A 12400-nucleotide genomic window follows, 5' to 3' on the forward strand; every position below is an offset into this window, starting at 1 on the left:
TGGATACAGCAGGAATACACCTTCAGATGCAGAAGGCCATGCAGAATACTAGCTGAGAGTGGACAGGAGTACCTGACCAGTGGAAAAGAATATATAGAATCATGCAAAACTTGGTAGGATGAAGGAACTAAGGGGAAAAACAGGAGTGTTAGTAGGACTGGACCTGCCCTCAGTGGGCAGGGAAATTGAAGCAAGGGTCTGATCCCCACATCTGGTCAAGTGTCTGAATCAGAGGAGAAACATTTAAGGCTGAGAGTGAAACAGCTGATCTGTGGCAGCCTTAATGGAATGAGAATCAGACAGTCCTTTCTACAGCCATACATACCACAGAAAGGGACACAGTTCCCCTGGAAGGACCAGTGGCTGGGAGCTGGAGTTTAGGGATTGTGGAGCAATCCCCAAAGATTAACAAATTTAAAGATAAAAAGCATATGATAATCTCAATAGATGGAGAAAAAGTGTTTGACAAAATTGTGCACTCATTTATGATTAAAACTATTCAAAAAATGGGCATAGAAGGAACCTACCTTAACATAGTAAAGGCCATATATGATAAGCCTACAGCAAACTTTCATGGGAAATAGATGGAGAAACAGTGGAAACAGTGTCAGACTTTATTTTGGGGGGCTCCAAAATCACTGCAGATGGTGATTGCAGTGCTTACTCCCTGGAAGAAAAGTTATGACCAACCTAGATAGCATATTCAAAAGCAGAGACATTACTTTGCTGACTAAGGTCCGTCTAGTCAAGGCTATGGTTTTTCCAGTAGTCATGTATGGATGTGAGAGTTAGACTGTGAAGAAGGCTGAGTGCCGAAGAATTGATGCTTTTGAACTGCGGTGTTGGAGAAGACTCTTGAGAGTCCCTTGGACTGCAAGGAGATCCAACCAGTCCATCCTGAAGGAGATCAGCCCTGGGATTTCTTTGGAAGGAATGATGCTAAAGCTGAAACTCCAGTACTATGGCCACCTCATGAGAAGAGTTGACTCATTGGAAAAGACTCTGATGCTGGGAGGGATTGGGGGCAAGAGGAGAAGGGGACAACAGAGGATGAGATGGCTGGATGGCATCAGTGACTCGATGGATGTGAGTCTGAGTGAACTCCGGGAGTTGGTGATGGACAGGGTGGCCTGGCGTGCTGTGATTCATGGGGTTGCAAAGAGTTGGACACGACTGAGCGACTGAACTGAACTGAACTGAACAGCAAACATTATTCTCAATGGTTGAAAAACTGAAAGCATTCTCTCTAAGATCAGGAACAAGACAAGGGTGTCCACTTTTGCCACTATTATTCAACATAGTTCTGGAAGTCCTAGCTACAACAATCAGAGAAGAAAAAGAAATAAACGGAATCCAGATTGGAAAAGAATAAGTAAAACTCTCACCATTTGCAGATGACATGATACTGTACACAGAAAACCCTAAAGATAGTATCAGAAAATTACTAGAGCTAATCAGTGAATTTATCAAAGTTGCAGGATACAAAATCAATACAGAGAAATCACTTGCATTTGTATATGCTAACAATGAAAACCCAGAGTGAGAAATTAAGGAATCAATCCCATTCACCATTGCAACAAAAATAATTAAATCTAGGAATCAACTTTTGTAAGGAGACAAAAGAACTGTACACAGAAAATTATCAGACACTAATGAAAGTAATCAAAGATGATATATAAACAGATGGAGAGATATTCCATGTTCCTGGGTAGGAAGAATCAATATTGTGAAAATGACTATGCTACCAAATGCAATCTACAGATTCAATGTAGATTCACATCGAATTACCAATGACATTCTTCACAGAACTAGAACCAAAAACTTCACAATTCACATGGAATTGCAAAAGATCCGAGTAGCCAAAGCAGTCTTGAGAAGGAACAATGAAGCTAGGAATCAACCTTCCTGACTTCAGATTATACTACAAAGCTACAAGCATCAAGATAGTATGGTACTGGCACAAAAACAGAAATATAGACCAATGGTGCAAGATAGAAAGCCAAGAAATAAACCCATGCACCTATGGGTACCTTATTTTTGACAAAGGAGGCAAGAATATACAATGGGGCAAAGACAGCTCCTTCCATAAACGGTGCTGGGAAACTGGACAGCTACATGTAAAAGAATGAAATTTGAACACTTCCTAACACCATACACAAAGATAAACTCAAAATGGATTAAAGACCTGAAAGTAAGACCAGAAACTATTAAACTCTTAGAGGAAAACATAGACAGAACAGTCGATGACATAAAGCAAGATCCTCTATGACCCACCTCCTAGAGTAACAGAAACAAAAAACAAAGTAAAAAAGTGGGAACTGATTAAACTTAAAAGCTTTTGCACAGCTGCTGCTGCTGCTAAGTCGCTTCAGTCATGTCCGACTCTGTGCGACCCCAGAGATGGCAGCCCACCAGGCTCCCCTGTCCCTGGGATCCTCCAGGCAAGAACACTGGAGTGGGTTGCCATTTCCTTCTCCAATGCATGAAAGTAAAAAGTGAAAGGGAAGTCGCTCAGTCGTGTCTGACTCTTAGCGACCCCATGGACTGCAGCCCACCAGGCTCCTCCGTCCATGGGATTTTCCAGGCAAGAGTACTGGAGTGGGGTGCCATTGCCTGCAAGGTGAAAAGACAACCCTTGGAATGGGAGAAAATAATAGCAAATAAAACAACTGACAAAGGTTTAATTTTCAAAATATACAAGCAGCTCATGCAACTCTATACCAGAAAAACAAACAACCCAATCAAAGAGTGGGAAAAAGACCTAAATAGACATTTCTCCAAAGAAGACACACAGATGGCTAAAAAACGCATGAAAAGATGCTCAACATTTTCATTATTAGGCAAATTCACATCAAAACTACAAAGAGATATCACCTCACACTGGTTAGAATGGCCACCATCAAAAAGTCTACAAACAATAAATGCTGGAGAGGGTGTGGAGAAAAGGGAACACTCTTACACTGTTGGTGGGAATGTAAATAGATATAGTCACTATGGAAGACGAAAAAAGTAGGAATGAAGCTACCATATGACCCAGTAATCCCAATCCTAGGCATATACCCCAAGGAAACCAAAACTGAAAAAGACACATATATCCCATTGTTCATTGCAGCACTATTTACAATAGCTAGAACATGGAAGCAACTTAGATGTCCATTGACAGATGAATGGATAAAGAAGTTGTGGTATATATACACAATGGAAAATTACTCAGCCATAAAAAGGAATGCATTTGAGTCAGTTCTGATGAGGTGGATGAACCTAGAATCTATCATACAGAGTGAAGTGACTCAGAAAGAGAAAGATAAATATCATATTCTAACATATATACAGAATCTAGAAAAATGGTACTGAAGAATTTATTTACATGGCAGTAATGGAGAAACAGACATAGAGAATAGACTTATGGACATGGGGAGAGGGGAGGAGAGGGTGAGTGCCGGGGTCCAGCCTCAGCAGAGTTCAGGGATATCCTCAGGATGGACGATGTCGGTGAATGAAGAAAGATAGAGAAAGAGATAAGGAAAGACACGCGGTGATCAAGCTTCTTCGGTGAGCAAGGCCCCCTTACTTTATTTTCCTTGGGGCTTTTATACCCTGAGTTATACATACAGCAAGGTGAAAAATGCAGAGTCAACTCAACATTCCATCAGTAATAACTTTTATCGATATCAGGTTCCTTCCTGCAAGAGTCTTATTTTTTGTACATCATCTTCTGTCCCAGAGGCCTGTTGATATTCCATGACCTCTTTTTGATAAATGTTGGTCAGCCAGAACAATAATCTTCCCTTAAAGTGTTTTTTCTTAAATTCTTAGCCTGTGTCACCCTTAAAGTACAGAGTTACATTTTTATGGAGCAAAGATTCAGCGGGTTACAGCAAAGAAAGAACTTATTAACTCAAAGTCTAATGTTGCTAATGCTAAGGCTATTACTTGTTTCTGCTACATCTTGACTACATGCACTCCCAGGAACACAATGGATAAGAGATATGAGAGCTTGGCAGCAAGCATAGGCTCAACAATGTTGCAAGAGTCTGGATAAACCTGCCAAGTAAGCTAGAATGCTAACAGGGGGTTTGAAACACTCCTTTCATGCCCAGGAGACTTATTGACTAAAGCCCTAAGTTAACTCTTTCCAGCGAAAGGTGATCCGGGCAGCCCCCTGTTAATGTCAGAGGAGTTGATGAAAGGCATAAAATAGTAAGACAGACAGATTCTGGTTTGGGGGTAGATGCTCGAGCAAGTCCAGGGGGTCCCTTGAGTCCTGATCTCGCCTTTGCCCATCAGGCCTCTTCCTCATGACCTTTGCCATGGGCAGGATTCTCCATGCTGGCTCCCGGCAGGTGAGATATATGGAAAGACTAACATGGAAACTTACATTACCATATGTAAAATAGACAGCCAACAGGAATTTGCTGTATGTCTCAGAAAACTCAAATAGGGGCTGTGTATCAACCTAGAGGGATGGCATTGGGAAGGAAATGGGAGGGAGGTTAAAAAGGGGGGGGGGATATATGCATACCTATGGCTGATTCATGTTGAGGTTTGACAGAAAACAACAAAATTCTGAAAGCAATTATCCTTCTATAAAAAAATATTTAATTAAAAAAAGATAAATCCCCACAAACCCTTGCTACTGTTGACAAAGAGCTAAAAGCAATAGCAAATGCCCAAGGAAAGTTCACAGGATGTTGGCACTGTTCATGACTAAAGATGCAAGGATGTAGATTCCCATCATGGTCCATTTAGCTCTCTAATATAGCCAGAGCAAAAGGCAGATGAAAACTGGATAATGACAGTGGATAATTCCAGGTGATGTCTCTACTTGCAGTTGCTTTTTGAGATAGAGCCTCCTTAGTGGAGCAAATCAAAAGACATCCAGTCATCAAGGATGCAGCTAGAGATAAGGAATTTTTTCCTGCTTAATGCCAAATAACAAAGGAACTGAAAGCTTTCTTTGGCTAAGAAGAACATCTTCAGTGGCTTGCCTCAGGGGTATTTCAACACTCTGGCTCTTTTGCACACTTTTCCCATTTCACTGACCTGCAGGACAATATTCTGAGTCATTCACAGCATTGATAGCATCATGCTGACAGGACTCCAAGAGCTGATGGTGGGACACATTTGTTGGTGAGACACATATGCAAAAGGATGGAAGATGAACATATTCCAGCCCAAACCACCAAAGTCTGTCTCCTTGGTGGAGTTTCTGGAGTCCAGTGTCATAGGGCATTTGGGGATGTTGTCTCTAATTTGAAAGACTGTTGCTGTGAATTGTGTTCTTTACCACCCAGAAAGATATACAATGCTTGATGGGTCTCTGTGGGATTTGGAGGTAGCCTACATCAAAGCTGAGTGTGCTGCTCTGAGTGACCTGAAAGATTTCCAGTTGTGTATAGAGCACGACCCATGAGACGGCAGTAAGGCTAATGGTCTACATTGCCTGGAAGGAGATAGGACCAGAGGTAAAGATCTATATTGATTTATGGGCAGAGCCTAGTGTCAGGGACTGGGAAGGATGGGTGATAAAGAGTGAGTAGTGTGACAAGATATGAATAGTACTGATTGAGTGTCCAGCAAAAAGGAGTATTTTTATCACTGACATTTGTTTAGGACATCTAGAACATGGTGATGATAAATACTTTCAGTTAGATTTATCCTTATTTTAAAATTGTACCCCCTTACTACCTCATATTGTTGAGAACATTTTGGGTTTGTCAATAGATGCATAAATCGATAAATACCTATGTGGGGCCCCACTGTATTTGGAGCTTTTAAGAATTTGGTAGACACCTAGAGGTTGTCAGACAGAGTGAAGTAAGTCAGAAAGAGAAAAACAAATGTTGTGTATTAATGCACATGTGTGGAATCTAGAGAAAATGGTATGGATGATCTTATTTACAAAACAGAAATAGACACAGATGTAGAGAACAAACATATGGGCACCAATGGAGAAAAGTGGGGGTAGAATGGATTGGGAGGTTGGGGTTGATGCATATACACTATTGATGGTATGCATAAAATAAACAACAAAAGAGAACCTTCTGTAGAGCACAGGGAACTCCACTCAGTGCTCTGAGGTGACCTAAATGAGAAAGAAATCCAAAAATAGAGGGGATATATGTATACGTAAAACTGATTCACTTTGCTGGCCAGTAGAAACTAATACAACATTGTAAAGCAACTATACGCCAACAAAAATTAATTAAAAAGAAAAGAATCTGGTAGAGAAGATGGCCTACATGCTGAAATGAGTCAGTCTTTCCCACTACTCTGATGTGTGCCTACTGAACTCACAAATAAAGTGACAAAAGCCAGCACTTTCATGTGTGGGTGTTACCGATGATTAACCCTGTAACTGGACTTGTGGGTTACAATCTGAGGCAGACTGGCAAAACTAGCGGGGAAATGGACTTCAGTCAGAGGTCTGGAGGTGGCTGCACTAATTAACAAGGCATTGACTTTTCTTCCTAGGTGGATGGGGTGCATAAAAGGTAAATACAAGCTTTTGTTTTATTTCATTTCATATAAGGAGATGGATATGAAGTGAGTATGGTCATCACTGTCGTCTCCCCACCTACTGTGCATGCAGACACTGCCTGTCTCCCCTCTCCCACCCCGTGGGTTCCACCTGCCTCTTCCAACCCATTTACCTGCATCTTTCCACCTCCCATCTTCTAGAAATCTGTCAGAGTCTTCAAAGGCTGATGGTCTCCATCTTCCACTCTGCTCCCTTTCCTTGAATTCCACTTGTACTTCTCTTGGATGATTTTAGTGAGGGAGACAAGGAAACCTTGTGTCTCATTCTACCATCTCGAACCAGATGACTGGGCTTTTACATAAGGGTTCCCTTTGGTTTAATTATCACAGACATCTGTAGCAGTGCAGGGGAAATGCTGCATGCTTGTAATAGTACAGTTAAGTCCCCTACATACAAACCTTCAAGTGGTGAACTTTCAAAGATGAGAACATGTGTTCACATGTAAGTTATTTCACATGTCTGGCATACATTGTCATGTGAGTGCACACTCTACAAGGGGTACACTGTACTGTGAGATTAAAAATTTCTTTATTTTTGGCATTTGTATTTTATGTATTATTTGTGTGAAAAATATTATAAACCTATTACAGTACAGTACTATGTAACTGGTTATATTCGTTGAGTACCTAGGCTAACTTTGTTGATCTTATGAATAAATTTGACTTATGAATGCATTCTCGGAACAGAACTTTTTTGTACATAGGGTACTGACTGTAGTATTTCCCTTTCCTCTTGGATGGGAAAATTCCTGCTTTTCTATGAAAAATCAGGAAGAAAAGTGCTGGAAAGAGCTGAGCAGCCATAGCAAAGAAAGAGGGATGTCATTGTGAATTCCACAAATAAGTTTTAAAAAACTCATGTAGAAAGGTATTTCTGCTCATCTTGACAACACCACCACAGCCCTATGAATATGTTCCCTGGGGCATTTCCAGGATAAAACTAAGACAGGAAAGCAACCTGAGAGCATTCCATTTTTAGTATCAATCAATATAGTGAAATTATACACCTGAGCTTCGGCCCGTTGGCCCCATGATGGGTTGTGTGATGCCCACAAGGAGATGCTGGGGAAGAGATGTTTAGAAAGAAATGTTGGCTAAATTGCTCTGAGAACAGCAAGGGAGAGTGGCAGCTCCCAGCCTCCTGGATCACTAATGTGCTATTCAGAGGAAAATGAAACTCCAATCATTTGCCCTCTTCTTTCTCTAGATAACATCAACGGCTCATTTTTTAAATAAATTATTTTTTATTTTAAAATTTTATTTACTTGTTTTAGTTAATTATAGGATTATTACAATATTGTGATGGTTTTTGCCATACATCAGTATGAATTTGCCATCAGTATACATGTATCCCCTCTACCCTGAACCTCCCTCCCAACTCCCTTCTCATCCTCTCCCTCCAGGTTATCACAGAGCACCAGGTTTGAGTGCCCTGTATCACACATCAAACTCACAGTGGTCATCTGTTTTACATATGGTAATGTATATGTTTCACTGCTATTCTCTTAAATCATCCCAGCCTCTCCTTCTCCCACTGAGTCCAAAAGTTTGTTCTTTGTGTCTCTTTTGCTGCCCTGCACATAGGATTGTTGGTACCATCTTTCTAGATTCCATATATATGTGTTGCTGCTGCTGCTGCTGCTAAGTCGCTTCAGTCGTGTCCGACTCTGTGCGACCCCATAGACGGTAGCCCACCAGGTTCCCCCATCCCTGGGATTCTCCAGGCAAGAACACTGGAGTGGGTTGCCATTTCCTTCTCCAATGCATGCATGCATGCTAAGTTGCTTCAGTCATGGCCGACTCTGTGCAACCCCATAGATGGCAGCCCACCAGGCTCCTCTGTCCACAGGATTCTCTAGGCAAGAATACTGGAGTGGGTTGCCATTGCCTTCTCCTATATATTTGTTAATGTATGGTATTTGTCTTTCTGTTTCTGACTTTCTCCACTTTGTATAATAGGTTCTAGGTTCATCCATCTCATTAGAACAGACTCAAATGTATTCCTTTTTATAGCTGAGTAATATTCCATTGTGTATATGTACCACAGCTTCTTTATCCATTCATCTGCCAGTGGACATCTAGGTTGCTTCCAGGTCCCTAGCTCATCAATGGCTCTTTAATCTAGGAGATGTGTAACGTCGAAGTAGACATCTGCTGGGTTCTCTGCAGATTTGTTTTTGTGATGTGGAGCTGCTTCGGCAACTCAGGTTCAGTGGTGGTGGCTGAGATGGGCTCTACACGCCCAGAGTGGCTTCTCCATTCCCCTCCGTGTGAAGGCAGCACCTTTTTCATTCTCCCTCACCTCTGTTTTCTTTTTCCCTACCTTGAAGCACTTTGTATATTGGAAGTGTTGGGGAGAATGATTTGCAGTAAATAGACTCATTCCTGTTTACTATGCAGCACAGCATTCAGACCAGCCAACCCTAAAGGAAACTAACCCTGAATATTCATTGGAAGGAGTGATGCTGAAACTGAAGCTCCAATACTTCAGCCACTTGATGTTAAGACCTGACTCATTGGAAAAAATCCTGATGCTAGGAAAAATTGAGGGCAAGAGGAGAAGGGGACAGTAGAGGATGAGATAATTATATAGCATCACAGACTCAATGGACATGAATAGTAACAAACTGGTAGATAGTGGAGGACAGAGAAGCCTGGTGTGCTACAGTCCATGGGGTCACAAAGAGTTGGAACAACTTATCAACTGAACAACAACAACAAAAGCTTACACAAGCCCCAAACCCCAGGAGTTTTTATTTCTTCTCCTAGGCCAAGCTAGAGAGAGGCCTGCTTGTTATGGCTCCAAGAATATCTGGTCCATCCCAGCCCCTGCAGCCCCTCCAGGCATCCTCTGAGACCATGGTTATTAGCCAGCCCACGAATCCTCCTCTGGTCCCAGTGAGCCTCCCTCCTGCTCCCTGGGAGACACCGTTTGCCATCCATCCCTTGGTCATCTGCGCCTCGAAAGCAGGGTCCTCCCCCTCACCCTAGGGCTGCTCAGTGCTCCCCCTCCAGGTCCAGGCGGCTCCTGTAAACATAGTTGAGCAGGTCCTCTTCTAAAAACCTGCCCGCAGCTCCTGCTCCCTCTGCTGTCCCTGAAAAGCCTTGAACCTCAGGTCTTCTGCATGGGTCACTTCCTGTCTTAGTCATCTTGGGCTACTGTAACAAAGTACAGTACCTAGGAGGCTTAAACAACAAACTTTTCTTACTCACAATTTTGGGGGCTGAAAGTGTGAGATCAGGGTGCTATCATGGCTGGGGGTAAGCCTCCTGCCGGTCTTGCAAATGGTCACCTTCTTGCTGTGTCCTCATGGCAGAGAGAGCACTAGTGTCTTTTCCTCTTCTCATTCACCAGTCCTAGCAGGTCAGGGTTCCACACTTATGACCTCGCTTAACCTTGATTAACTCCTTAAAGGCTCTATCTCTGAAGAGAGTCACTTGGGGGCCTTAGGGCTTTAATGTATCCATTTGTGGGAGAACACAATTCAATCCATAACAGTCCCTCTGCCCGGAATGTTCTCCCTTGGATATCTGCCAAGGCAATACGTTCCTTACCCTTCAGACTGAGTTATATGTTAAATTCCTCTGTGGAGTTGCCTTTTCTGGAACCATCTGGACTGATTTGGAGAAATACTCATCGCCAAAGCAAATTTAGGCTGCTATTATCTCAGGAATAGCTGGCAGAAGCTGGATGGTATAAAACAAAGGTACAATAGACAATAACCCCCAAACTAAAGCCCAGTATGGTCATCATTTATAATAGGATGCCCACTTGGTTCCACATGCAGGTTCCCATGGAGCCTGAATTTCCCAACCAAATAGAAAGTTACAAAGAGCACCACGGCAGGATCAGGGAGGAGAATGATACAGACTGAACAACCTCACAACTGGGCATATACCCTGAGAAAACCATAATTCAAAAAGACACATGTACTCTAATGTTCATTGCAGTACTGTTTACAATAGCCAGGACAGAAAAGCAATCTAAGTGTCCATCAACAGATGAATAAAGAAGATGTGGTACTATATACCACATGGTATATGGAATATTACTCAGCCATAAAAAGGAAAGAAACTGAGTTAGTTGTAGGGATGTGGATGAACCTAGAGCCTGTTATACAAAGTGAAGTAAGTCAGAAAAATAAAGATTGTATATTAACACATATATATGGAATCTAGAAAAATGGTACTGAGGAGCATATTTGCAGTCCAGGAATAGAGGTGCAGATGTAAAGATAGGACTTCCGGATACAGGGTGGGGAGGGAAGAAGGCGGGATGAATTGAGAGCGTGACTTTGACATAGATACTCTACCATGTGGAAAATAGAGGGAACCTCCAGGATAGTACAGGGAGTTCAGCTCGGTGCTCTGTGATGGCTTAGAGAGGTGGAGTGGGGAGAGGTGGGAGGGAGGCTCAAGAGGTAGGGGGATTTATGTATACATATGACTGGCTCATGTAGTTGTACAGCAGAAACTAACGCAACATTTTAAGGCAATTATATTAAAAAAAAAAGATGCAGGGTCTTGAGAGATAGACAACATGTGCCATGAGCCCCTCACCCTCCCACCTAAGATCTGGTGAGAGATGGCTCTGCTGAGGCTCTGGAGTGTGGGGACACAGTGACTAGGGGCCACTCCTGCCCCTGGAAGCAAGGAGGGCAGAACAGTCAGCTGGCAATTTGGAGGGTGGAGTTTCTAGAACTCCATCCTGAGTCGATGATCTCTCATGCCCCTTTCCCTCACCTCTCTATGTGCTTCAACCCAGAGGGCCATGAGCACAGGTGGAAGAGAAGGAGCTGGACCACCCTTAGCCCTTTAGAAATCACCTTCATTGAGAGTCTTTCATGTACAAGGAATCGCACCAATTCTAAGTTTTGACAAACACGTGCCCTTATGTCATCATCGCTGCTGCCAAGTTAGGGATGTTTCCACCAACTTAGAAAGTTCCAGTGGTTAAGAATCCACCTTGCAGTGCAAAGGACACCAGTTCACTCCCTGGTCTGGGAAGATCCCACATACCTCGAGTAACTAAGCCTCAGTGCCACAGCTACTGAGCCCGAGCACCTAGAACCTGTGCTCTGCAACGAGAGAAGCCACGGCAGTAAGAAGCCCATGCACTGCAAAAAAGAGTAGTCTCTGCTCTCTGCAACTAGAGAAAGCCTGTGCGCAGCAATGGTGACCCGGCGCAGCCAGGAAAATAAAGAAATCTTAAAAAAATCATTAGCTTGCATCTGGTATCTACCTCGATGAGGTTTGAAATCTGGTGAGGCTATCGACACCACAAAGTACTGATACAAGTACATGCATATCCATCAGCTTTCCCTAACATATGGTGGCTTCAAACCACAACCATCTGTCACTGTGCATCTGATTGCAGAGTCATCCTGACTGGACGTCCAGTATGGCTTGTCTGCTGGGCTGTCCCCTGTGTCTGGCCAGTGAAAGGGCAGGGGAGGCTGGCTGACACAGGAGGGCCATGCGGCATGACACGGGGAGCCCCAGTGCCGTGGGACTCCAGCGTACAGCCAGCTGGTCTGTATCTGGTAGTCTTCCGGGTCCAGTCACTGCAACAGAGCAGGCCCCAAAGCACAGGCACCTTTCAAACTTCTTCTTGTGCTGTGTTTGTCAATGCCCTATTGGCCAAAGCAATTTCATAGCCAAGTTCCATGTATAGATCCCACCTGTTTTTAAAAAGTTAGTTAATTAATTTTTGACTGTGCTGAATCTTTGTGGCTGTGTGTGGGCTTCCTCTACTTGTGAGGAGTGGGGGCTACTCTTCATTGTGGTGCACAGGCTTTAGAGCACATGGGCTTCAGTATTAATAGTTGCAGAACATGGGTTCAGTAGTTGCAGCTTGTGG

Source organism: Ovis canadensis, chromosome 2, assembly GCF_042477335.2.
Source record: "Ovis canadensis isolate MfBH-ARS-UI-01 breed Bighorn chromosome 2, ARS-UI_OviCan_v2, whole genome shotgun sequence".
Lineage (NCBI taxonomy): Eukaryota > Metazoa > Chordata > Mammalia > Artiodactyla > Bovidae > Ovis > Ovis canadensis.